Source organism: Ciconia boyciana, chromosome 17 (assembly GCF_034638445.1).
Source record: "Ciconia boyciana chromosome 17, ASM3463844v1, whole genome shotgun sequence".
NCBI classification, from domain to species: domain Eukaryota; kingdom Metazoa; phylum Chordata; class Aves; order Ciconiiformes; family Ciconiidae; genus Ciconia; species Ciconia boyciana.
The window spans coordinates 11,606,859-11,633,594 of NC_132950.1; the positions used below are offsets into that span (position 1 = coordinate 11,606,859).

General features: G+C 44.8%; 1 protein-coding gene across 13 annotated transcripts in view; it reads right to left on the reverse strand.

Moving 5' to 3' along the window:
- The window catches only part of MSI2 (musashi RNA binding protein 2), a 259,702-nt gene that overhangs the window by 172,677 nt on the left and 60,289 nt on the right, over positions 1 to 26,736 (reverse strand). The window lies entirely within an intron of this gene.

Consider the following 26,736-nt stretch of genomic DNA (forward strand, 5'->3'; position numbering starts at 1 on the left):
CTTTTTTTCGTAAAGACAGAGTGCATGCTCGTTGGTGGACAAAAGGTAATTACATCAAATCAAAGCGATGTGTTATTAAGTTTCCATGCATCAGTTAATTTTAAACTTGCACGGTTACTTTAAAAACCAATCAAATGACAAAAGACAGCAAGAGCTACCGATGCAGTCCTCTAGCTGCCACAACCCACGTTTCAGCTGAAACGCTCCCAGTATCGCCGTCCATCAGGGGCTGGATCAGGCCCTTCAGAAATCCTTTTGTGTTCCCCAAGACCTCAGCTGAGCACCCAGCTCTTCTTCCCGACCCACACACACCCCGAGTTTGGTCCACACAAGGTGACGGGATGATGCTGGACTCCCTACAGAGAGCATACTACCAGATAACCCATTCTCCATAACCCGTAACCCTTTAAGACAGGCAGGATCCAGCCCAGGGACCCAAACCCCAACGTTGGCAGGGGAAGCTGGTGTCTTTGGTGGGCCAATCCCAAACCGCTTGAGCCTTGTGGGCCACCTTACACCAAGGCTGATCCAGGACAATGTTGTCAGCACGCTCCGAAGGGGCGGGCATCACCCCCGTATGCTTGGACAGAGGGGAAATGCCCCAGCTGACAGCAGGCAATGCCCTTAACACTGGGCGCAACGACTAGTTACAGCCTAGCCCACCACATAGAGATGTTTTAAAGTCAACGTTGCGTGTTAACTCAAGAAACTAACAAACACGTCAATAAGAAATTCATGCATTAAAACACTTCAGTTTGGTTTTTGTATGACAAACTGGATGAAGCAGCCAACTTACAACAGCTGAAGGGAAAAAAAAATGCCCCGTAACTCCAGAACCAGGACTTGCTTGGTCAAACAACGGCCCGCAAATGCTGGAGCAATGCAAAGGGAACGACACTGGGCAGTCAGACGGAGACACAACTGCTGCAGCTGCGCAGTGCAGAGCCTGGATTTTTCTCACTTTTTTACATTTTCACTAAAGACGGGATACATTTTATGATAGCTACTGAAGGTCGCAAGGTGCAGCCCAGCGCTTTCTCCGCACCGAGGCGCTGGGCGCTGCCTCGAGGATCACCACACTCCGGCGGCCCTACGGCCACCCCACCACGCCAGGGGCTCCCGCATGGCTCTGCCCCCGTGCCACGAGACCCCGTCCCGCGCATCAGACCCACCGCGAGCAACGGTGCTCCCCAAACTGGTGCCGGCCCAGCTGGGCTTTGCTAGGCGAGTGGAGCTGCGGTGACAAGCCGTGCCGTGCGGCTGCGGGCAAAGCCTTTGCAGAACCGAGACACCGAACAAAAAGCTTGGAGTAGCCCCGAATTATCTTAGTGCAGAACAAATTAAACATCACTCCCATCTCCACTGCCATTCAAATTAACCAGGGTAGATATTTCCCTCAGCCAGCCCCTAACCATGCTTTACAGAGCTTCACTTTTTTTTTTTTTTTTTTAAGTTAGGAAGAAAAGAGAGGAAAAAAACAGTGTAAAAATTCAATTATTTTTTTCCTGGCTGCAATCTAGGACTCCAAAATTGAAGCCCAAGCATATATTTTTCTGTAGAAAATTGTCATTTACAAATAAAGAATTGGCTAAAGCCGACTTGTAACTAAAGGATTTTGCAGGGCTGTCAAGAGCCCTCTGCCTGCCAGCATCTGATTTAAGATCAGGCCAAGCTTCTGTTGTCATACAAAAGAGGGAGAAAAGCAATTATTCTAAAGCAATATTTGAAATTATCATCATTTTTATATTTGACCAAGAAAGAAAGAAAGAAAAAGAGAGCTACTTCTTTTAGAAGCAAGATTGAAGGTTAAAGGGAAAAAAAAAAGATTACTTTGTTTCAATAGCTTCAGTCAAAGAAAATATTGGTAATGACAAGCAAATTCACAACATTTTAATGCCTAGAGATGTGTTGCGAGCTGGGAAATGGTTTCAGAAATCAGCTCTTTGGTACAAAAGTGAAGCACAAAATTAAGTCTGCTCTTACAATCTATGTTTTCCTGAAGAGACGATTCGATTGCTTTGTTATACATATTCCCCTCAGCAAAAGAACAGAAGTCATGTGAAGCCTCAGCAATTCCTCCGATCCTGACGCGCCTCAAGAGGAGATTTCGTTGCCTTCCTCTCACCCGCGGCACAAGGTACCGACGTGCCCCACACTTGCCATGGGCTCAGCCAGGAGCCACTTTCTGACCCCCGTCTCCCACGACCCAACGATGGCCAGCAGCCCAGGAGACGTGGTCATGACAGAGGTGCAGGTTTGGAAACCAGCCTTTTCCCCGTAAAGATCTGGATGTGCGCAGCAGAGGTGAATGAACGAAGCCCGCTCACCGTGGTGCCATGACGGGCTCCCGCAGCCGGTGACGAGGCCAGCACCACGCTCAGCTCGGATTTAGCCCGGGGCGCCTAGGAGAGCCCCAGCAGACAAGAACAGTTGCTGTGTGTGCTGGAAGCACCCATTTCTTTCTCAAACGTTAATGCCAGGTGAACTGCTGTACGCAGTTGACTTGTCTGTGCTGGTACAGCCTCACCAATTTTCAATTATTAGATAACTGCAGCGGGACTTGGACCAACTGGAAACAAAGCCTCCAACTCCTGCTCTAACCTGCAAATCCTCTCTCGTTACCTGAGCAGACAAGTTATGAGGCAAGACTTCATCAGGACAAAAAACGCAGAGCGCTGCGGTCCCGCTCTGCACAGGGCTCCCATGCAGCGGAGCAGACCAGAGCTTTGCACCAGACCCACAGCCCGGAGACTCAGAGCGCAGGCTGTTAGCCTAATAGCTAATAGCCAAAGGTTTGCAAACATGTTAGCAAAACATGATGGAGCATTCAAAAGGCATAAAACAAAACAAAAAAAATTCACTAACTCAGGGATTTTACTACACCAGGGACACCTTCTGTGTAGATCAGCCACTGAATCACCAATAAAAAAAGATTTTGAAGCACATCAAATTGCCAGGACCAGGCACATTCGCACACAAGTTCAGAGAAAACTGACATTAACTAGAAAGTCCCCAAAACTCTCACAGCAAAGGGCTGTGAGGGCACAGGAGGAGACCATCCTATTTCTCACTAAGCACCCTCAGCAGGAGACAGGGCACCGACACCCATGGGCTTCTGGTTCACCCCAGTGAGGGATGTTCTTACTATCTGATACGGCATTCTCCCCTGTCACCTCCTCCGATCTGTGCTTGTTCCAGGGAGGAAAAACAAAGGGTTAAAAATTATTAATGAAGTACACTGAGTGCTGTTTAGTCAACATTAAAGATGACAAACGATCAGAGGCACAAGGAACTGAGCCAACTGAAGAGTTTCTCTTTTAAAAATTGAAGTTTTTTTCTTAAAATCAAAATTTCTCATTTGGCTCAGAAAATAAATCAGCATATCTTTAACCAAAAAAAAAAATCTACAATTTTATAAAAACATTTATGTGTATATCTAAGAAAAAACTCATTATATTTTTATTATTATTATCGTAACAAAAAGCCCAAAACCGAAGAGTCCCCAGCCTGAAGTCCCTCCAATGAAAGTCACTGAGGACCTTTATCTGTTCCTGCGAGTAAATTTAGAATCTGCTTTCTGGGGGTTGCTTACAAGGGGGGCACTGCCGCAAACAGCCAAAGGGAGTCGCCTGTAGTGACCCGGGGTTCGGTCCCTCAGCCAGCAGCTCCGTCTGCTCCTCACCTGTGTGGGAGCGGCAGTGCTTGGGTAACGGAGCGATTTGTGCCAGTCCATCACAAAGCCGTGTTTTCTGAATGACCAAGAGGTCTAGGTCACTCAGAAACCACAACACTTCCAGCTTCATGTCTTTGTTTTTAATTTGCAGTATAATATAGCTATCATTCACTAATGCGTGGCTCTGCAGAATGTAGATATTAAATGTTTTTGGAGCTTTTGTATACTGAAGGTGTCTCTCTCTCGCTGCGGAAGGAATCGACAGGGGAGAGTTAGATCTAACGCTGGTTATAAAGTCCGTTAATTGTAAGTACCTGCAGAATTGCTTTGTTTGTATACTGTGTTAGTGTTGCAGTTAATCAAAACACATGTGACTACTACTGCGAAGAGTCATTCAAGGTTACAATCCCTTTATTGGCTTGGCTTTTGAGAAATACATTCGCCTTTGTGTTCTGAAACTGAGCAAACACTTCAGGTGGTGCAGAAGCAGAAAAAAAACCACCCTGCTTTAGCAAGACAAGCCTTCTGATTTTATGCCATTTTTTGCAAGATTAAGGTTGTAATTAGATCGGTTTGGGGCATACCAAGTAAATCTGCTCCAAACAAAAGGCTGAAGATGCAGTCCCTAGAAACAACAATCCCACTCAAGCATGTCAATACACTAACGTGAGCTAAAACCAACCGACTCAGGTAAAGCGAAGAAACTGCAGTTTTGCAAGTTCGAGCCTCCAGTTCAGTGTCCGTTAATATCCTTGCATACTCACGTACCAACTCCGTTTGTTTTCTTGGTGGGTTTTTTTCCCCCACTGAAACTGTCTTATTATCATGACTATTAAAAATGAATAAAGAGGATTTTAAGCTCGTGACATATTTTGCAGAATTCCCAGAATTTCAAAATCTCAAGCAACAAGCATCCACTACTCTTTTCAGATGAGCCAAGGCCCAGTCTGTGTTTAACACAGGAGTTACATATTTGACTTCAGGGTAATGTATTAAGTGTCCTTTCCCTACTGTTCTTTACACAGCCTGTTTTTTGCTGTCCCCCCCCCAGTTTTAGTGAAGAGCTCCCGGCTTAGGAGGCGTGGATGATGAGGTTGGAAAGGATGAGCGCTTACACCCAGCTAGCACAGAGAGGAGACTGAGTGTGTCCCTGGCAGGTCTCGTTGCAAAGTAAAACGCATGTGCTTTGAAACTGGGTTATACAAAGGTGCAGGTGCAGTTAAAAATGACCTGGGCAAATGCAGATGGCAGCAGAGTCAGAAATGCCGGGATATTCTGCATTCCATCACACCTTTGCTTGAAACGGGACTAGTTTCTAATGAGCAGCCGCTCTCTAAAAGCAAGAGGCAGAGACAGGGGCTGAAGCAAACCAACACACCCGAGGCTCAAAGAACACCCTGGAAACCAGTGCATGAACTCAGCTCTGCTGCACGCCTGTGTGGAATTCATTAAGGCTTTGCAATCCTCAACTTCGCAATACGGTGGAAGTGGACTAGAGTACTAATAGTGAATCTGCATCGCAAATTGCTGAAATTAGCATTAATTTCAGATTAAACTAATTATGCATATATAACCGTTTTCCAGAGTACTTTCCTCTTTCTTGTACGATAGCGTGTATGCGTGGGTGCATGCGTATTCCGGCTTGCTCACCTAATCTGCAGTTTGACATTTCATCATTTCTAATGTATCCGCTTCTAAATAGGTTTATAATTGGAAAAATCATCTTTGGTATATATGCTGAACTGCATTTTATACCCCATTGTGTTGTACATTCAAACTACAGCATTACCTCTAATTAAAAACAACAATAACTCATGTAATAGGGGAAGTGATCTTGTTAACTAAATTGCTAGGCTTCTTTGGCAGAGCACAAACCATAAGCAAGAATTCTCCAGGTTTTTTTTTGGCCTCCGGGATCCTCACAGCAAGTTCCAAAAAGCTATTAAAAAACAAACTGAAACATGATGCAAAGCCCACGATGAAAAAGGCAGCACTTACTGAAAGCTGCCAACCTTTCTCCACTCACCAGGTAAGAGAACACCCCAGGAACCGTCCCCTTCCCCAGCACCACTGTACAGGTGACAAACGATGGACGTGTTTTGCTGAGCACTGTGTACCATCGGCTAGCAAATATTAGACTCTCAAGCTCCGCAACAGCAAGAGGAACTCAATCCTGCGCAAAGGCAGCACGGCTTTACGTGCCACGTACAACATGCTTAAGCATTCAAAATAGGATTTCGGCAAGACTTAAACGGTGCAAATACCTTGTGCCTGACCCCTGTGTAAGCTAATGCCATCCTGTGAGAACTGACTCAAGCTATAGAAAGGTATGCAGGAATGAAAGAGCTCTTTAATCCAAACAAATGGCACAGATTCCCAGCGGGGTAAATCAGTTCCCTTGATTTCTGTGGAAAATAAGGATGGGTTGTATTCTCCCAATCCATTCATAAATGAAACTGGTAACTTAGTCCCTGCTGTATTCCTAGTTTTTGGCTGTCTTTGGTTTTGCTGTTAACTTTGGGAGGGCCGGGTTTTGGCTGGCATTTTATTTTTTTCCCCTCCCTCGATGACTCTGGTATCAGCAGTAGGCAGAACAAAGTGATTTTTATATGACAGATTGAATTGGCAGCAATCACCAAAGCCATCCTTGGAGTTTCACAAGCAAATCTGGCCTGGGTCCAGCAGAGCCCTTCCTGGTCATCCTCCTGACTATCACCAGGTTTAACTCTCTCATTTGCCCCCCTGGGAGGACCAGCCCCTTATTCACCCCCAGGTAGCGTTAAGCAACGGCAGCCCATCGCGGGCCACAGCCGTTCCCCAGAAGGGGCCCTCCCCAGAAGAGGAGCTTGCTGTCTGGGCAGGAGCTCCCCGCACCCTCCCCTAAGCACCCTGCAAACCACCCCCTGCTCTCCAGGCACAGCAACGCCTTTATGCATGCGTACCACCACGAAGAGCTCCCTTCATGGCGGGACAATGGTGGTACAATCCAATCTCCTGAAAATCAGCCCCGGCTGTGAAAGCTCAGCATTTTTTGGAGCAAAATCTGGCTTCAAGCTTCGTATCAAAAGATACGGTAAAATTCACCAGAGCCAGACTTCACACCCTCCAGAGAACAGGAATAGATCATAGCCCCACAGCCTCGCTATAACCAGTTATATCATATCCCTTAGGGCTGCTCCCTTCTACTGTGCTCTAGATAACTCTTTTATGGGTTACAGAGGCAAGGTACAGAGGCAGGAAGAGGGGAGCAGAGAAAATCTATTTAAATCCCCCTGGTTGCTTTAGCTTCTCATGCACGATATGGTAAGGAAGGTAACTCTAAATATTCGCTGAGTGCAGACAACTTATCTAACATGCCTGCCTGATTACTGTTCAGCAGTGCTTAAAAACTGCATTAATAAGTTTAAATAAAGATAATTATTTTTAAAGGAATACATCTCAGGACCACAAATGGAGATCACTGCCCAATATGACTATGTACTAGGGCGGGATTTTTGCAATGCCCATATAATGCAGGGACAAAGGTCCCAGTGGGAAGCAATTAAGACTCTGCTCCTAAATCTACAGGCGACTGGCAGAACTTCACCTTGTACAGAGAGAGACAGAGAGAGATGGCATTCTGCCCAGGGACCTCACATTCAAAGACATGGCAGCAATATTTGATGGGAACACAGCATTAACTGACTATTACAACGTTCATCAATTCCTCTATTTATATTATACTGTCTTCTGGAAAGAAACATCCTGGGCCATATCCAAAATACAACCAGAAAACTTGTGTCCTCCAACAGGGCATACACTTGTGAAAGAACACATTTACAAGGGCACGTTCAAGGTCGATTTGGAGTAAGGCTCTACAGGTGAAGCAGGGTGGACTAAAGTAGGTCAAAGTGGGAAATCAAACTAAGCAGCTTCCCAAAACACACCCAAGCCCTCATTTGTTAATCTGGAACAATACAAGGAGAAGGCAACCAGCGGTCCCTGCTTTCCCAAACCCGGGAAGGGCACGCAGCAAGACAGATGCTGCATGGAGACTGGATATAGCAGCAAGCGGCATTTTCTTCTGCCGAAGAGCGGGCTGCCTCCCCCGTACAGGCTGCACTGTTGCAGATCTGCTGAAAGCAGAGATTTGTGTGGGGCCTGCCCCAGAGGACAGCTGACCACAAAGGCCTACAACCTCCAAAGCTGTGTGCCTGGAGTTGGATGCCAAAATCCATACTGAGGCACTTAAGTGGCCTAATTTTTCCTGGTCCTGCAGCTCCCCTTGACTCAAAACCCTCATCCAAGAGTCCTCACAATGTTTTTGTGATTTGAGTCATATCAACCCAATTAAAATCTATAAATCTGTTAGAGAAAAAGCAGTAGGCAAAATTGAATAAGTACCTTTGATTGTTGCCGTATTTGCATACAGCTGCAGTTGCTGCCCGAAGCGTCTCCAGCTCCCGGGCGCTGCAGGCACAAGGGCAGACGTTCCCACTGGCCGACCTCAAGCTTTTCCCGAGGGCCAGGGCCAAACGGCTCACGGAATCTCAGGCAGAGTCATGTCCAACCAAGAGCTGCTGCCTACTAACCAGGTGAAGCCACACTGCCACGTCACGGCTGTCAGCTAGGAGCCAAAACACAGATCCTGCACAGGCCTCTTCCATCGGTAGGCACTGCTGCTGGACAAACTGGCACAGGGCGAGGCGTCAACCAATTTGCAGGGGACATGCTCTTACCCTACAGGCAAAAACTTTTCCTTCTTTGATTGCTCCACACTTACCTCTAAAGCTAAGAGAGCACGCACAGGCAGTTACACTGTTCAGCCAGCCATACCTTTTAGCATGCAAGCAGCTTGCTCCATCAATATGCCCCAAAGCACGTGGTTCTGCAGCTAGAATGGCTTTTATGGTGCTGTCAATGAACCTTTCTTTAAGCATGCACTTACAAAAAGGAGAAGGAAGAAATGTAATTGGAGGTTTAACACAGTGTTTAACAAAAACCAATAGAACAGTCCAATTCGGAGACTAAGAAAAGTGCACATTCTGTAAGAGTTTATAAATTCTTCCAGCCCCAAACACTGCGATCACTCCAAAAAAAGTTTATTGCCTCTACAGTGCAGAAAGCAGACATAATTTAAATACTTCTAAGTTAGTATCAACTAATTTTTCATGATAACCCTGCCAAATCAGTGATGAGAGCTCTCTGTTAAGATTCTAGATTATGTTCTGCTAAAACAAGAAAAATTCACAGGACGGGAAAAGAAATGTGTAAAGCAATTTACCTCCCTCCCAACATACTCCAGATGATTTCTCTGAAAAGAACAAATGGAAAACTTTAACCCTTAGCCTTGATTAATTTCATCTACATAATATAGATGCACATGGCAATCAGTTACTGATGAGCAAGTTTTACTTCATCTGCTGAGTCAAGCTAATGTCTATGCAACATGCTGCTTAGCTTTTTCATAAGGGTGATCTCTGACGTGAGACCAGTGAAATCTTGCAAAATGTCCAGATTTGCTTATTACTGCTGTTGAAACACTTTCACAATTTTACGAAATGCCGCATTTTCTTTTACCCTCTTCCCCCTACACAAATGGGTTGGTGAATTGCAAGAATTACAGTACTCCCACCTTCATCTCACAAAAGAAAGATGTTTCCCTTGCCAGGGAGGGAACCCACCAGCCATTATGAAAGCAACATCGTTGTTGCTCTAAAGCAGATCAAATAACCCTTGACTAGGAATAAAAGGGCCCCTGAGGAGCGGCATCAAGAATGAAGAGTGGAAGCAAGACAAGAGAAAACATTCATACTTTTTCCAAAGGAAGGCAGCACCTCGCAGCTACAAGAGCTTGTCTCTCTTGTGTGATGTTTACTCACTTATTGACCACGGGGCAAGTCATTTTAGTCTCCATAGGGCTGATGTATCAAAGAGTCTTGGGAGAAACTCAGCTGGAGTCTGCAGGGCTCAGCATTTAAGCATACATTTTAACTCGCAGCGTTTGTGGAAGCCTCATTAGGTTGAGTACGTTGCACAATCGAGCGCTATGTGCCTTGATTTCCACGAAAAGAAGAACAAAAATATAACCCCACAGCTCACTGGAGCCTGTGAGGCTTCACTCATTAAATGTCTAACCCGCTGAAAGTCTGATTTGAAGATGCTGGAATAGCGCAAGACATTGTTACTGACATTATTGTTATTAAAGAAAGAATAAAAAAATATTATTCCTAGCTAGGAAGGTCATACCAAACTACCAAGCAAGAGATAAATCAGCCAAGGTCTCCAAAAAAAGACATTATTTCTCTTTTACTCCAACATCTTAATGTGCATGACTTTTTTTGCGCTGGAAATATATTTCTATAAATCCTCCTCTACAGAAAGCTTTGCTTTCAGAAGGGGAAAAGTAGCGGATAAAATACTACCCATCAAAATGAACTCAAGTCTCTAGTAACATAACTAAATGTGTAATGTTACAGATGTTTTATAGCCAGGATGTCGGATCCATTTAGATCATTTTTACAAACCCAGCAAGAAATATCTCCCCGACGCTGGAAACCATGCTAACAGGTCTTGGACCAATTGTTTATCCAACAAAGATGCCGTCAGGGAACAACAATAGCTACCGACCAAAACTTGGAGGGCTCATTTCTCAGCCTTGTACCATCAAGATGAGAGCCAGAGAAGGACGCCAGGCTGAAAGAGGCACTAGCATTAAGACACAGTGGCAGGAAAGGGGGTAAGTGTGAGAAAAAGTGGCAAAGGAGTAGGGGTGGATTACCAGTAAAACCAAAATGAAAGCAGTAAGGACTGAGGGCAATTGCTACGTCCCTGAGAGCACAGGAGGAAGAGCAAGTCTCTGCAGTCAGAGCTATCCCCTGCCTCCACCCACAGTGCACAGCCGTTGCTGTTTACAGGCTGAGTCTCCCGAGAGCACCACTGAGCAACCATCCCACAGCTCACCAAACAGATGCAACCACCTCGTTTTCTGAGAGTGCTCCTCTTCCGAGGCAGGCCATTACCACTGCCCTGCACAGCAGGGCCGGGAGCCCGAGCGCCGGTGGTGTGAACTACCCAGGAGTAGGAGCAGGGCTCCAGCTCTTGCAGTACCAGTCACACCTTCCTAAGACCACCCTGCAACACTCCTAATGCTTTCAGGTGCCAACCACACCTCATCTGGCGGCAAACATGGTCTCAGCAGCATGCTTAAACAGCCTCATCTGGCACCAACGCAAACTGCCTGTGAAGGGCTTGCTTTCCCATAGGTTCAGCAGCTCCTGCTGCTCCCCCTCGGCAGGACACAGACCTCCTCCACACAGATGGACCCCACAGCCAGCATGCCCCGAAGCCTCAAAAGGACTAGATGCAAAAAGTCATCCTTTTCCAGGAGTAAATAAGTAGATCCAACTCCAGCTGCTGCCAAGGAAAACCACAGAAAAATGAGGGACAGCTTGATCTGCCTCAAACTTTACGTAGCCGTTGTTGTACGACAGCAGCAGAATCAAAATAGCTCATTTATCCACAGCACGTTGAACCCTGGAGCTAACATACTTCTTCCGTGCATTAGAGTAAGGAAACCAACGACCCACTGCCCTTCTACTACTACGGAACATTTGTTTCTACACCTGTAAGCCCTGCCGAGACCAAGGCGTGCAGACGCAATGTGAAACCACTCCTATGCGCAGCACAGCCCAACTCGCCGCCAGCACGCCCGCAAACACCAGCACCGGAGCAAGGACGGACTTCGGCACGGCTGCGAGGGGTTGTACCGCACAGCTTGCCGAACACAAACCCATCATCCACGTCCAACACATGCCTGGGTACGCAAATGGAAATCATTAGTGCGCCACATTAATAGCTATTACATTACACGCACACACATTGTCTGCACACATGCTGCCTGCCCAGGCTGAAGGCACACTTCGACTGACATATAGTTTTACTTTCAAAACCCATTAGCAAGTAGTACCCAACACCGAAAGATTTATTACCCAGAATAACTGCCTCATGCTGCTTTGTTTGTTAATTGTGACTAGCTTTGCCTTCAGAAGGGTAGGAGCCTAATAAATCAGTTATCTCCAGGAAGAATTTATTTAAAGCTGTTAACATTGTAAACCCAAGTACTTGGCAAGAGATTCTGCAAAAACGGATGTGTTTATACATTGGCATTTGGATGGCAGAACACACAGCGTGACTCAGCACCCAGACTTTAACAAGCCCATCTCTAGGCAAGACCTTGATGGGTTCAGGCAGACTTTTGTCCACCAGAACAGGCCAACTCTCGCACTCATTTCTCACCTCCCACGTGGGGCTGTACCAGGACAGCCAGAACTGCGCACCACCGGGCCTGGATTTACGGCACGCCAACTCCCCACAGCAGCTCAGGGGACTTGCAAAAGCAAGAGGGCACTAAGCCTGGCCCAACTTCAGGCACATGTAACTAAGCTTGGGCTCACCCTCAGCCCTCCGGCAGACACAGCGAGGCACACTGCCAAGCTCTGTGCTACTAACTGGGTTGCAACCACGGTACAATTGATCCTCAGGACGGCCCCATCGCAGCTCCCTGTCCAAAGTGAGGATCTGGAGAAAAGAAATGCATGACATGGAAGTGGAGGCTCCGGGACAGGAGGCAGAGAGACAGCAAACCGCATCAGAGCTCACAAAGACTCCCTGCTCCCTCTCAGCCATGCATGCAAACGATCTGAACATCTCACCGGGCAATGCCTCCAGCTCTGAGCCCGCCTGACCCCAGGGGGTCTTCAGAGACTTCAGAGACACGCTCGCCCACTCTCCGCTACGATCAGCAAAAGTGAACTCCCTGCAAATCATGACATCAAAACCACAGGTATTTTTGCACTGCGCCTCTCTCTGTTCTCAAACGCGAGGCTCCCCTTGTTCCAGCACTCACAAAATTTGGCACAGATAGTGGATCAAAAGAAAATTGTTGTCATGTTGACAGTCCTGTCATTTCTTTTTCTCCCTAGGGCTGCAAGACCTGCAGAGCTCAAAGAAATCACTGAATTGTGGCATTTTGGTCACTAGCTTAGCCTCCTACCTACTGAAGGATAAGAAGAGGGGCTTGCTGGTTTCTTCCTTCCCCACCGAGGCTCAGAAGCACAGTGCCGTGCCGTATAGGTGACTTACCGGCTCCCAGAGCAACGGCTGCTACGATGAAGGGACTCATTCTTACCCGATCTATAATACCAACAGGTCTCTGATAATAATGTTACTGAAAATAAGCAACTGGCTGGAAATACACTCCTTCCCCATCTTTCCCTGTACAAGAACTCCGCCAGTATCAAAGACTATCACAGCTCGATACACTTACAGACTTGAAAGTGCCTAGATCATTACAACACTGCCAAAAATCTCACATAAAAAGGCCAAGTCACTGAGATGACTGGATTTGCAGGTCTGGCAGGACATGAAAAGCTGGGACAACTTCCCATGAACAGCCACTTGTGTAGTTTGACTCAAGCCAAATCTGAACACCATTAACATCTGCCTCCTGCCTGATACATGGGGATTGAGCTGAAGACCTCTAAAGCTAGCTCCTGCAATTTGAGCTTAAACTCTATCGCAGGAGAAGAGATAATCAGAGGATACAGTACCAGGAGGAAAGCAGCAACACCCTTGCCAGAAGGTCACCTGTCAAGAGGCAGATGTGCTGTTGGCACTGGAGAAACCTACCTCAGCTTGAAGTCCCAAACTGCACACAAGCCGAATGCCACTGCCTGGCTGTCTGCAGGGTGATGGGAGATTTCATTCCTCCCACAGAATCGCAAGGTCTGTAACTACACTGGAAATTTTAAAGTACGACTAGAAGCACCATGCTTCGACTGGCATAGCTGGACACAGGGTAAAGACCACTCCAATGTTTGTAAGAAATAACCTATGAACGATGTGAGCATCTATAAGCCACACACGTGGCTCCACACAACAAAATATAGTTTATACAGGCTAACAACAAAATCTTTCATAGAGGTTTACATCCCACCTCTCCGGCCTCATATCTTTAAAGTGATGTAAAGTATGTAAATGAGCTGCCCAGACTGAATTAATGCATGGGAAATGTTTTCCTTTTACATGAAGGCTAACATCATCAAAATAAGGAGGTGATCACAAACTGAACCCACAGCCATATGAAGTCAGGATGGCAGTAAGTCAGGACCAATTCCTTCCCATCCTCCAGGAGAACTTACAGCCCTAATGCAACGCCCAAGAACTGTATGGCAGCCAGACACCTTTCTTGCCTCTTTTTGATAGTGATTTGCTATCCATTTTTATGAACCGCAGTCTGCTAGTCTTTCCAGCTCCCAAGTTCTGCCCTGAAGGCAAATACGCTGCCAGCTGTGGCAAGGTTTTGATGGATCTTCTCCAGGAAGAAAGGGAGAGGAGAAAGTGAAGGGGTTGCAGGTTTGAAAATTTCAGGTTATACATTCAGCTCAAGTTCAGCAATCCTTCATCCATTGTTAAATCACAGACCACATGCTGAGAGTTAAAGACTTATATAGGACTCCAGGGACTAATCGAGGAATGATTTCAGCTTCTAACTGTGCTCTAACCAGGCACTTAGGATGCAAACCACAAGTTTGTGATACTATTGTACACTGCATCAAAATGACTTTTTGATACATTTCTGCAAATAACTAATAAGGAAAAAAAAAGCCATCACCCTGGCATTTAACATAACTCTTCCCCTCCGTCTCCCATCCTTATATTCACATTTGTGACAAACAGCCTCTGTCTTCAATTAGGTCTACTTTATGCATGCATGAAGCCCCCAAAATATGGAAGAGATTTTATGCAACACCAGATTATCTAATGTGCGCATATTTTGCAAAAGAGCACTTTTAAAATACCTAGTCACAGACAAGGGGGAAAAAAAAAAAGGGCATTCCATTCAGTAAGAGAGAAAGGGAAACAAAAAAAAAAACCCCACCACATAAAAGCTGCAAAAAAGAAACTGAATGCATTTTTATATTAAGCAATCAAGTGCTGTCACACATTGAAAACACAAAGCATTGGAAGTTTAAGTGGGCATACACTAAGGGCCTTACCATGGGACACACTTTTTCAGCAATACAGAAAGCACTCCCTTATCAACGTAGCACAGTAAGAAGCAGGATCTCTGCCTATTTAAAAAAAAAAAAAAAAAAAAAACAGAGAAATAACTTCTCTTGACAGCCTGACAGCTGACATTCTTAACTGAAAAAGCTATGTGCCAAGAATTATCAGGCCTGGCTTTTCTCTCCCTGATAGATGACAGAGCAAAAAACAACAACGGCCACACACATCTCATAAATCACAACTTTTATTGAATGCCTCGCCACATAATAGCAACAGTCAAACTGAATAAAGACGCTTTTCAGTGCTCATCTGTAAAATACTGGGGGAGAATAGAGATCATTTCTAGCACTAACAGCCTATCCCAGATAGAACAGGTATTAATATCAGTGTTGCCATATTTCTTATTGAGTTACCTGAAGAGTTTGGAGGGTTTTTTAATCTTTCATTGTTTTTTTTAAGAAGCACAAAAGCAAAGAATGCAGAGAAGAAAAACAGAAATTAAGTGCGTGAGGGACAGAGGTAGAAGGGAAGACCAAATGCTCTGAATAGGTAAACAGAGTAAGTCCTATTGCTGACAGTAACGTCTGTACTGAGAAATAAAATTGGGCCTTCAGGATAAAGTCAGTCCACAGAGACACAACCCCTTGTTGCAGAAATGGCTATCACGTGCCTGGGTTTTTCTCTCTGAGGCACAAGGAATCTGCCTACAGACTTTCAGGAACTGAAGAGACAGGTGAACAGAGAATACGTGCATGCTAGATTAGGAGAAAGCAAAGGTGGCAGCCCCAATCAAGAAAAATTAGCATGATCTCCCAAGTCAATTAACTGGGAGGAAGACTGAAATGACAGTAGAAGGAGTGGGACTGCAGATGAATACTAGATGGACCGGGAAAGGGGAGGAGGGAAGCAAAGGATAATTTCCTAAAATAGAAACTTTATCTGACAGATCCTGATTTAAGAGAGCAGCCCCCTGACTACAGCACCAGCCTGCAAAAGCAAAGTCCTTCTGACATTATCTGTCAGGGCGTCACCCAAGTGAAAAAGCTCTCCAGGACCAGTGCTGGACCTCATAAAGCATCAAAGACAACACATCTCCCGATCCCAAAAGGGAATTTCTGGGCACTCTGGAAGAGAAGCAGCTTAATTAATGGCCCTTTATAGAAAGATATGGACCAGAGCAGGTCAAATTCCTTTCTGGCAAAGCGCTGTGGGCTTGGGTTTTTTTTAGGTTTTGATGTTTTCTTTCTTCCAAGAAAAAATGCCATTCTTTACAAGAAATTTTGTGGGAAAGTAACAATAAAAGAAAATCCCATAATGTTTTGAAGAAGGAAGAAGGGAAGAGGATGATTAACTTCTGCAACCAGCTGCAGGTTAAATACATTTCAGCTTTGGGATCTTCCCTGCAGATGACAGCTGAGCAGCATCTCGCCAGGCACCATCTGAAGGAGGACAGCTCACCAAACGAGATGAAGGAGATAGTTAAAGCTAATTCCTCTTCAAAAGCGAGGTACATCAGCTACAGGAGCCCTTTACAACGCACGCAAAACAGTTCCAGGTTTAAAGATATGAAATATTGGTGGTGGGGTTTTTTATTACATTTTAATATCAGCTATGATATTCCATTCCCAGAGCAGTTCAATTTTACTCTCTGACAGCGGTTTGAGTCTTAAAAGTTTCCACATCTGATGGTGAAAGTACTTTACCAGAAACCACAAAGACGACCTTTAATACCCAGTGCACAGCCCCTCTAGGGACATCGACTGTAAAACCTGGTAAATATATTAACTACCAGCAAAAACACCCAGCAACATATGACCGTAGTGACACCGCCACAGCCTGATCACTCCGAACGTACCTCAGATGATACATTATTGACAGCACTAATATCTACTTTGTTCCCTTCTCAGCAGTCTCTAGACAGCACCAGCAGAGCTGTGCTCCTGCTTCGGCTCCCAGGCGCGGGGAACGACTGCGACATTGACGTCAGGCTGCATTTCACAAACAGGATGCTACATCCATGAATTCCTATTGCATGCAGAAGATGAAAACGCTTTATATCCCTCTCTAATAAAACGTGTGCTGTAACTTCCATGGCAAGGGGATTGTGCTTTGCGACTGGCTGAACCAAAGAGCACTTGGATTTGTTGAGTCACTTCCAACTGCATAAATTCCACTGTCAGTGACTGGTTCCATTAAGATTATTATTATTATTATTATTTCCCCTTTTATCTGAAATAGTGAAGTATCAATAGTACCTTTCATCCGAATAGTTTAGAGGCACTTAACTTCTTGATATCAAGAAAATCCTAAAAACGCATTTTAATCTCCCTTGTAATAGAAAATTTCTAATACAATCTTTCCAGCACATAAACCAAAGAAAGCAGAGGGGCATTTGTATATTAAATCAATTACCAGAACTTCCCTTCCCTTCACCCAAGCTAATTAAAATTTCATGTGATCCATACCAATAATAGTATAGAGGATCACAGCTGGTGTTTTCAAAGTCAAATAACAAAATAAAAATACAAGGGGATCTTGGTCCGCGACCCTACTGCTACAAGACAAAAATAGACACCCAGCTCCTACTGAAATTCAAGTCAGTGCAAATTTGACACCTAACTCCTCTGAAACTTTAAACTCGAGCAGAATTTCAGAGTGCCTCAACCCACTAGACCAGAGTCCGTGACTCCCACCACAACAAGGAGCCTCTGAGGACCCACGGCCAGGTTTATGCAAGTAATCTGGGCTCCAGGACTCCCCAGTCTTGTTTCTTTCTGGTATCAGCACTTAAGTGGCTGTAACACACACAAGCACAAAATATTTGCTAATAAGTGAAAGCCTGACAGAAGAGTCTGCTCAAGACTTTGCAGAAACAACAAGAATCAGCTCAGGCAGCAGATCTCTGAGGCTTACCTGTCTTCTCCTCCTTAACGGTAAGTCCACAGAGGCACATCCCTTTGACATTTGCAAGGGTCTGGCATGCCTGCTGAAACCCAATGACTTGTATTACAGTACCACGAGATCAATCAGGCTTATAAAGAAGTGACAAGGTTACTTCAACAGGAGGAGGAAACGCAAGGTCAGAGGTGGCCATGACAAAGGACCGGCGCTCACAGGTCAGCAACGAGATGGATGCTGCACCCTCGGTGCTCAGGCTTCGCTCCATCACCAGGCGGGTATTTCTCTGCCGCATTAGCGCTGTCATGCAACTCAGGAAGGAACACACTGAGCACCGAGTGACACTGGCAATGCGGCATCTGTTATCCACAACTCACCAGTGGTCACCAGTAAGGAGAAAGCCTTAAGCTTGACAAAGTCAGCTGTCTTCCAGTCTGTATGAAAAAGTTTACAAAGCGAGCAAGCACCAACCACTCGCCAAGTCCAATGAGTCTGAGGGTACAGAAAGACAGGAGCTCAACCTGCAGGACAGCAGATGTAACTTAGATATGAGGGAAAACTTGTCAAATTATAAGATTACTTGGAGAGATTGGGAGACCACTTCAAGTCTCCAAGATCAAGCCATACAAATGCCTATTGGTTTGATGTTGTTATAACTGATCTTATCTTTTCTGTGACATCTGAAACAAGCTGCCAGTACCAAATGAGGCAGAACATGGGGGAGGCCACAGCAGGAGCTGGGAGAAGGCTGTGCACCCACCAGGTGCCCCGCAGCTCCAGCCGTGACTTCCCACCACCCGTGGCTTCGGCTCGAGAAACCTGGTTAGTACAATGCCGGGTCCCCACGGGCTGCACGTCCCCGCTGCCCTCACTGAAGCCCCTGCACAGCGCTAGCCCACGGGCAACTGGGGGCAACCACTCCCAGGAAACACCAAACCTGCATAACACACAGACCGTTCTCCCCTTACAGTTTGCAATGCTTTCAGCACAGGATGTCCCAACACATTATTACACCTCCTCACCACCTGACCCGTACAACCTGGTGGTAAGCAAACGGTGGACATCTGGCTTCACTCCTCATGTATTTGTCAGGCTTCAACAGGGAGCACAAAGAACGACTTGTTTGGTTTTCTCCTGCAGCCCAGCTTTACGTGGTGTGTGTCCATCCCACGGTGACTTCTGCAAGCTGCCCGGAGAGTCTTCAACTGGGATGCTGAACCAATTCTGTATTTTTCAAACCAGAGGCCCTGACCTCAAATTTTATTAAGTGCAAAACCCTTTCTGCGTCTGTTTCCAATACTATCTTTTTTGAGAAAACAAACCGAGCATATGTTCCTGAGGCTTTTGCCCACACAGTGGGTGGGTGTTACGATAAACTTCTATGCAAGATGGCTACCAAATGTGTCTAAATACCTAAGGTGAGGGTTGGTTTGTTTGTTTGTTTTCTTAAGTTCAGGATTAATGGAATTAGGCCACTATCAAAGTTAATGAAACAACTTCCAGGCTAAATCTGAGCCCAAATTCCCAAGCGAGTTCATTGTCTCTACATCAGTCCCAAAGCTACGAAAAGGCACAGCATTCCTCTCCATGCCTTGTTCCAGCACCCTGACACTGTCAAGGCAGTGCTGCCTTAACGCGGTGACCACGCTGCACCCCAGCATTTGCTGCTTTTCAAGTGCACAGCAGAAACAATTCATGAGAGTTATGCCGCATGCTGGAAGATTTGCAAAGCGAGACATTGTGAGAAGTGCTTTTATTTCTTTCGGAAGACGTGTAAGAAGGCAAAGGGAGGGGGTGGGGATTTTGTTTCCAATATCCATCTGCTCCTGCTGCTGTTCTGCATGTAAAATCACACTTCTGAATTTGTGACATCCTGCCTGGTTGCTGTGGAAATAGCTATGCCGTCACCAGCAAAGGCCAGTTCCTTCAGTTTGGGAAGGAGCAGCAACAAAGATAATGTGTTCACTTAAGTGTTGCTCTTAAACAACCAACCAGCCAACAAGCCTAGATAAGGGGAAAAAAATTAAGAGAGAAAATGACGACCAGAGCAGATTTGCCTCTAAACCAAATGTTTTCTAAGTTTCCCAGGAAGGCATTAGCATTTCTTTAATTTCCAGTGTTTTTCTTTGTTCCATTAAAAACTACAAAATCCACCATTAATGAAAATTCAAAAATGTCTCTGTTCACTAAGCGTGTAGCCATAAACATCAGCATGTATTGTATTATTTCTAATCTGCTTCATGGGAAGGAGACATATATTTGTCTAAAGTGCTGCATCATTCTTTCTATACAAGGGCCCCATTACCAGATTGTACTTATTTGCAAGTCAAATTATGATGCCACTATTTGAATACATTTTCAAGCCCCAAAAAACAAGCCAGCAGTTTAGGCTATCCACAGCTAACTCAACCTGACAGCCATAGCATTGATGCCTGCCAGTGCTGATTGACTGGTTGGATATATTTAGGCACAGGAGGGGAGAAAGGGGGAAGGGAGCAGTTGACTTACTGAATTCAAGTGTACGGCTAGTAACCAAAAATAACAAGCACTGATTCAGCTACATCACTCAGAACGGGTTCAGCTCTATCACGTAGAATCCGGCTAATGGAGAATTTACTACCACACGGGCAATGCCAAAAAAGACACATAACACATTCAGAAAAGCAATTAGGGAATCTGTGCCCTGGGTTTACAACATATACAATGAAATGGTCATTTCCCTCTTGCATCCATCTTCTAATGTTGCCTAAATAAAGAAGAAAGTATGAAATCAGAAGGTCAAAAATTTTCATCTTTTTTTAGCAAGGGACAAAAGGATATTGTATATACAGGTATGTACATACATATATACTACAAATATCTATTATGTAGTCTGATGCTCTTTCAACTCCTGTCCTTGTTCAAAACACTTACTTTGAGAGGGAAAGTGCCACTAGCTTAGGGAAAAGACCCTCTCCAGCATTGGAAGACAACATGCAAAGTGTATTTGAAGAGCTGGATTCAATCTTTTCTGCCCCTTCTCTGAAGTGCTATGCTAAATGTTGGAAAGAGAACTGTATTTACACATGGAAATCAAAAACACACAGAGACAACATATCCCTGATAGATCTTCAGTTTAAAAAGGGGGAAAATAGGGCGTGTTTGTTTGTTTTACTAGACTCTACAGGCATCCAGAATGTCACATGAAGCTTTTCTCAGGTCTGCTGCAGGACCCCTGGAGACGCGCTCTGGGTTCCCTCACACCAACACAAAGCGGTGGGAAGCTCTCAGCAACACCAAAGCAAGGAGGCAAACATAAAACCAGCCCAGACCCCCCTAAAAAAAGAAAAAAAAAAAAAAAGAAAAAAAAAAAAAGACATGTGACATGCAAGTGACAGCAGCAATAAGACATTAGTCACTGTCCTTCCAGGCTTGGTCCCCTAGGTTGACCAGCCTAGCGCTAGAAAGGACTTGCAAAGCAGAATATCAAACTCTGAAGGATTTGCATTTGCCGATAATGAGGTCCAAAAGTTGACAGACAGCTTTAAGGTATAGTCATGCAAGCTGAAAAGCTTTTAAAAGCTGAGAGAGATTATTTGACTACCTGCCCCAGCACATAGGGGAGGTCCACAGGAGCTGAGCTCTAAATACCCGAGATTCCAGTTAAGTGCCTTACCAACAACATACCTCATCTTTTCCGGAATGGAAGACAGACAAGGAAAATACGAAACAAACACCTCCTCCATTTAACACAGAAAGCGTGCATTTCTCAATCCAAAAAACACAGGACAGCTTGTTATGTTTTCAGAACAGTGATGCAGCCTTAAAATTTTAAGGTTTTATTTAAGAAAAGAGAACCTTTAAATGTAAGTGGAATCGGGCACCAGAACCTTAATTTATCAATTAGACGCCATCTGTGGATTGTGTTCCTTGAAATAATTGTTGAATTTGACAATGCTCTGCTGCTTTACAAAGTTTCTGCCAGCCTTGCTACCATTTAATTAAATTTCTGCACTTAACTTTGATTGCACTGAAAGCACGGCTGGTTTCTGCCGATTGAGTCCCTTAGCCACCTGCTGTGTTAGAACTAACCATGTTTCCACAGTTATATCAAAAATTATGTTTTTTATTTTTAGTCTTTGTCTTTTTTCAGTCTTCACCAAAAGGAAAATAATAAAAACCCCAATGATTCTAGCGTGCTAAAGCCATAATACCCAATATGTAAAGAAGCAGCAACTTTCATGTCTCCCAACAAAAGCTAGATGCTTCCCCTTTTGTTTTCCACTACGAAACAAGTGTCAGGGCATGACGGCTTAATGTGCTGCGTTTTGCTTAAACAAAACGAGCTTCCTGTGCCTCCTCATTATATTTGTATACATCTACCGTATTTATATCCAGAGATAAAGGCAAACATACTAGTAATTTACATACATAAATATTGCACACACAAATAAAGATCAAGCTGTCATTCTCTCTAACCCACAGCACAGTTTGGAAATAGAACTTCAATAATGTCAAATTAGCAGAATGAAGAGCCCTAAAAGCCTACAAATACCATCAAGCATACGACTTGCCGCTGTGAGTAACCCCACCATAAAGAGGAGCCAGGCTGTCAGATCTACCCTTGCTGAGAAGTAAGTACCGCACCCAGCCCGCAGGATGAGAGCTCCCGAGCAATCGCAGCTCAGCTCATCACAAAACGCACTCGCTTCTGGATCGGTGCTTCAATCCTGCAATAAACAAATGACTTCTGCAACTGCTCTGCTCTGGGGGTTCAGTCCTACAGACATCCTAGGCAGCCTTGCCACGGTACAGCAATGTAAGGCACCCCTCAGGGGCGCTGCCTCTTCTAGAGGTAAAAGGTGTTTTAAGTGTATTTTATTGGTGTAGGTTCACTCTGGAAAAAAAATTAAAAATTGTAGGAAATTAATGGTGTGCTTGCCCGTTTTCTCAGCTATGATGATTGCTGTGTCAGCCTCTCTCTCTTCCCCTTCTATTTTCTTATTTGCTGTATCAATGGGAGGGATAAACACAACAGAAGAATCGAGGCAGGTGGAAACTTGGGTTCTCCTCCCACCCTTCTGACTGTTCAAATGGGAAGAACGTTTCTTCAACCTGGATGAAGGAGTACACGCTAAATTAATGCATGCTAGATATTTTTAAATCCTTCACTGTAAATGTCGTGGAAGTACAAAAGTATATTTTACCTACTAGTATTTAAAAAAAAAAAATCAGATCTAACAGCAGAAGAAATTCAAAGCCCATAAGAACAAGTCAGTGTTTATGTAGGGTCTACAATTTAGAGCATTCTAACAGCACACCAAGAGAGGTCACAGAAACAAACCAAAGCTTGCTTCTGGGCTTTGCTTGGGCCAAGGAGAGCGAGTCATTTAGATATTTAGATTATTTTAATAATCCTTCATAGAAGGTTATGAAATATTTATTAGCAACCTGTGGGGCTGACTAGCACTGCTCCAAGAAAAATACAGATTTAGGCTATTTCCTAAATCGTGTATTCTACAACTGGAGAGGCTGGAATAACTCTTTCAAGCCAATATAAGGCATGAATAGGTTTTATGATGCATTTTATAGAAAATTACAATTGGATAATTAAGTCTCAGTAGCAACCCTCCAGTTGTTACCTCTGATTAAGACCACACAGCTAATTTAGCGCTGAGGGACACAGCTGGACTGCCTTCTCCATAGCCTTGGCTCTAACGGGGAGGGACCGCTCGGAGGGATGGAGGATGCCCGTGACTCCTTCAGCCCAGGGCTTGCAAAAAGACTTCAGAAAGAGGTTCCAGTTAATGCTACTAGAAGAGGAAGGGAACCACGAGGATTATGGCAAAATTGTGTTTTCCCTTCCACAAGGCTGAGACCATCCTGGATCTCTCCTACCTATATATTTATACAAACCTATTTTTCTCTCCAGCTTCATGGTATCAAAGGCTTTTATCAATCTCAGCAGTGACAAGAGCTGTCCTAGTGAAAACCTTGTTTCCATGACCACAATCTGAATTAATTTGTCATTTTTAATAGTCTGCTATGCCCAAAGTCAGCACAAGACCCAAGTATTTCTGTAAGAGATGGGGGCACAAACCAACTCGGGGCTAAGACTTGGCACTGGCACGAGTTATGCCTTTAAAATCACACCTCATTCCATGTGGCCAAGGAGGACTGACACGGTTGGGGCACAGCAGTTTTTAACAGCTCCCAGTAACAAAGAACATGGTTTGCATTCAGGCCCACTAGCCTAGAGGTTCTTCCAGTCCTCACGGCCAGGTACCCATTTACATCAGGACTAACCAGGGACAGGCTTTGAATCTGGTTCAGGGCTGGTGCCGAACTCGCTCCTCTAGACCCGTGCAAAGCAGCCCGCACGCCTTTCCTGCTGTGCCCTCCCAGGTAACCTACATCATTGCACTTGCTGCCCAAGGCTGGTACCACAAGCTTTGCTTTAGACGAGAACGTGCTTTAACAGATCTGCTTTAAAACCCTTGATGATAGCAAGTTTTATTCCAGTTGGGCAAATTCCTCAGTTGCGTTAGCACAGTGCCCCTGGGCAGTTAGTTTCCACTGCCTGAGTGCCAGATCTTGCAGAGGTATTAGGGGTCAATTACATTACAAGGAGGTATAGGAAAAGAAAAGACGCTTTTCTTGGTCTTCAGTTCTGCCCTAAATTAACTTTTAATACAGAACAGAATGTCACATTTGCTTCTCCCCATAATCTAAAAATTTCTCCTTATGCAGCAGCAATAAGGAGGGCTTTTAAAAATTAAAAAGACCTGAAAACCACACAAGGGTATATTTCATGGCTATAAAAAAGCATTTAAAACGTAGAGTTAAAAAGGTGTTTCAAGTGTTTTCATCAAAGGAGGGCAAAAATGGAAGGAAAATAGGATTTTAAAAATGCCCATTTTCTTTAAAATCAGCTTCATGAGTCAGAGCACGCAGAAACCTTTTTGCTGCTATGAGGATCCTGTATTTAAATCCAACCAGCATTGCATCCAGTTTGTTTGCTGAGACTAACATGGCAATTATCAGCGATACACTGCTCCTACGGCACAGTCTTTTCTGCTATGTTTGCCTGCTCTCCTGCTCCTGGAGGCAGGCGTTCCCTGCTAAAAGCAAGCACGCAGACCTGGTCAAGGCCTTTCCATACCCACAGCAAACAAGACACAGATGCAAAACCAAAACCCTAAAATGAGCCAGAAAGCTCAATCCAGTTATCAAGCACATGTTCACCTCACCATAAGCACCCTCCTAACCCAAGCCGTTGGGTTTTGGATACATCACAGCAGTGGTTTTGACTGTGTAATAGCTGCGCGGAGCCTCGCATTCAACTCGCCACTTTCACGTGCAACAAGGCCTGCAGGCAAGAAACTCGCTCCTTGCGTTGTGAGCAGACAGACATCAGCCTCCGTGTAGCACCTGTCTGGAACTTTTCACTCACCAGCACTGCAAATAATAATAATCATCATCACCATCATCATCATCCTAAGCATTTTGGTAAGGGAACTGCTCCAGAGCTTTCAGGGAGGGGAGCATTAACAGGGACCCAACGTGCTGCTCTGCGCCGTCACCATCTGCAGCCCTCGCTGCACAGTCAAAATTTAATCTGACGTCTCTTTGCAGTCCCATTTTATTTTTATGTCCGTTTCCTAACAGCACAAATTAAGAGTGTTTCAAAACACAAACAGCATATTTGCTGTTACCAAAGTTAGAACGCAGCAGCCCTGTAAAAGCCACCGCGAGCGCGTGGGAAGGATGCTGTGGGCAGCACCCAGAGCCACTTCAGGATTGTTTAGAGGTTTACTTTGTTCCAGCATGAGGTTCTTTTCTGTCATTAAGCCACACTGTAGCTACAAAACACGTGGAGAGCAGTGTTCTCCCCTCCCACTATCTTCCCCCCTCCAATCTTGATTTTGTTAAAAAACACAGAAGGCTAATCAGCATGAACGGATACCTGGAAACGTGTGTATTTTCAACAAAACAAACCTCTGGGATCTGATGGCAAACCTTTACAGCTGGCTATCGCGGGCACTGGCTGCCATGCAGTGGAGTTCTGGAGATGTCGTAGTGTTTGCTAAAGGCTGAAACATCAAATGACACGTCATGCTGCTACTCAACAGTGCCCTGTAGTGTTTCTTCCCTTCCTTTATTATTTTCAGTTAGTGAACCGCAAAGTTTATTTTCCTAAGTTTTTGCAACAACTCTTAAAGTCATACCCTTCAGCTCACCATTTTTTAATCACATCCTCCAAGCATCTCAGGTCTTTACCACCAAACCTCAAACCAAGATTCCAGCTGTAAATCAAGCAGAGCAAGCTCCGATTTACCTCTCACCTTAAACCAACAGGATATTATGACAAAAATATCCTGGTTTGGTTGCCTGAAGGAAGCAAAGCATCCACATTACAATTAGCTAGTACTAGCAACATATGTAAATCAGCATACGCTACCACATGGACGTTCCCTCCCTTAAACTGAGCAAAGTGCAACTGAGCAGTGCTGAAATGCAAATTACCCATAAGAGAGTTTGGGGACGTGAAGGAAACATAAGGACTTGGTGTCTGGATGCGTTCCAATTTGAGTAGTTGCAAACTAAAACAACACTCAAGGATGCATATGAGGAAGCTTTTATTAAAAAAAGAACCTGCTCTCTTTAGTTGGCGGTGGGAATGATGCAATTACAAGAGGGAGCCAGGATACCCTCAGGCCCCAAATTCTACTCTAACTACAGAGAAGAGAGAACGGAGGAAGCAGAATCGTTCTGATCATTCCTGGGTGGACCAAGTCCAGCAGCCACTTGGCCTTTTGGCGCAAAAGGGAAGCGACACCGACACATGCTGAAGGTGTGCTGCAAACAGAAAAGCTCAGTTGTGCTCTTTGATCGCAAAGAAACTCCACCAGACAACGGCAATCAGACCCCATAAATCCATGCAGCGCAGCCCAACGTCACACGGGTGTTCAGAGCTCAGACGCACTAATGTAATTCCAAACGTCTCCACTACCAGTTAATTGATTAAGCGGAGAGTTATCTATGGTTTCAATAGGTTCCACAGCCCAAATTTCTTCATCAGGAAGTGGCTAGCAAACTACCATGTAGGGATGGATTAAGAACAGGAGAGATTATGA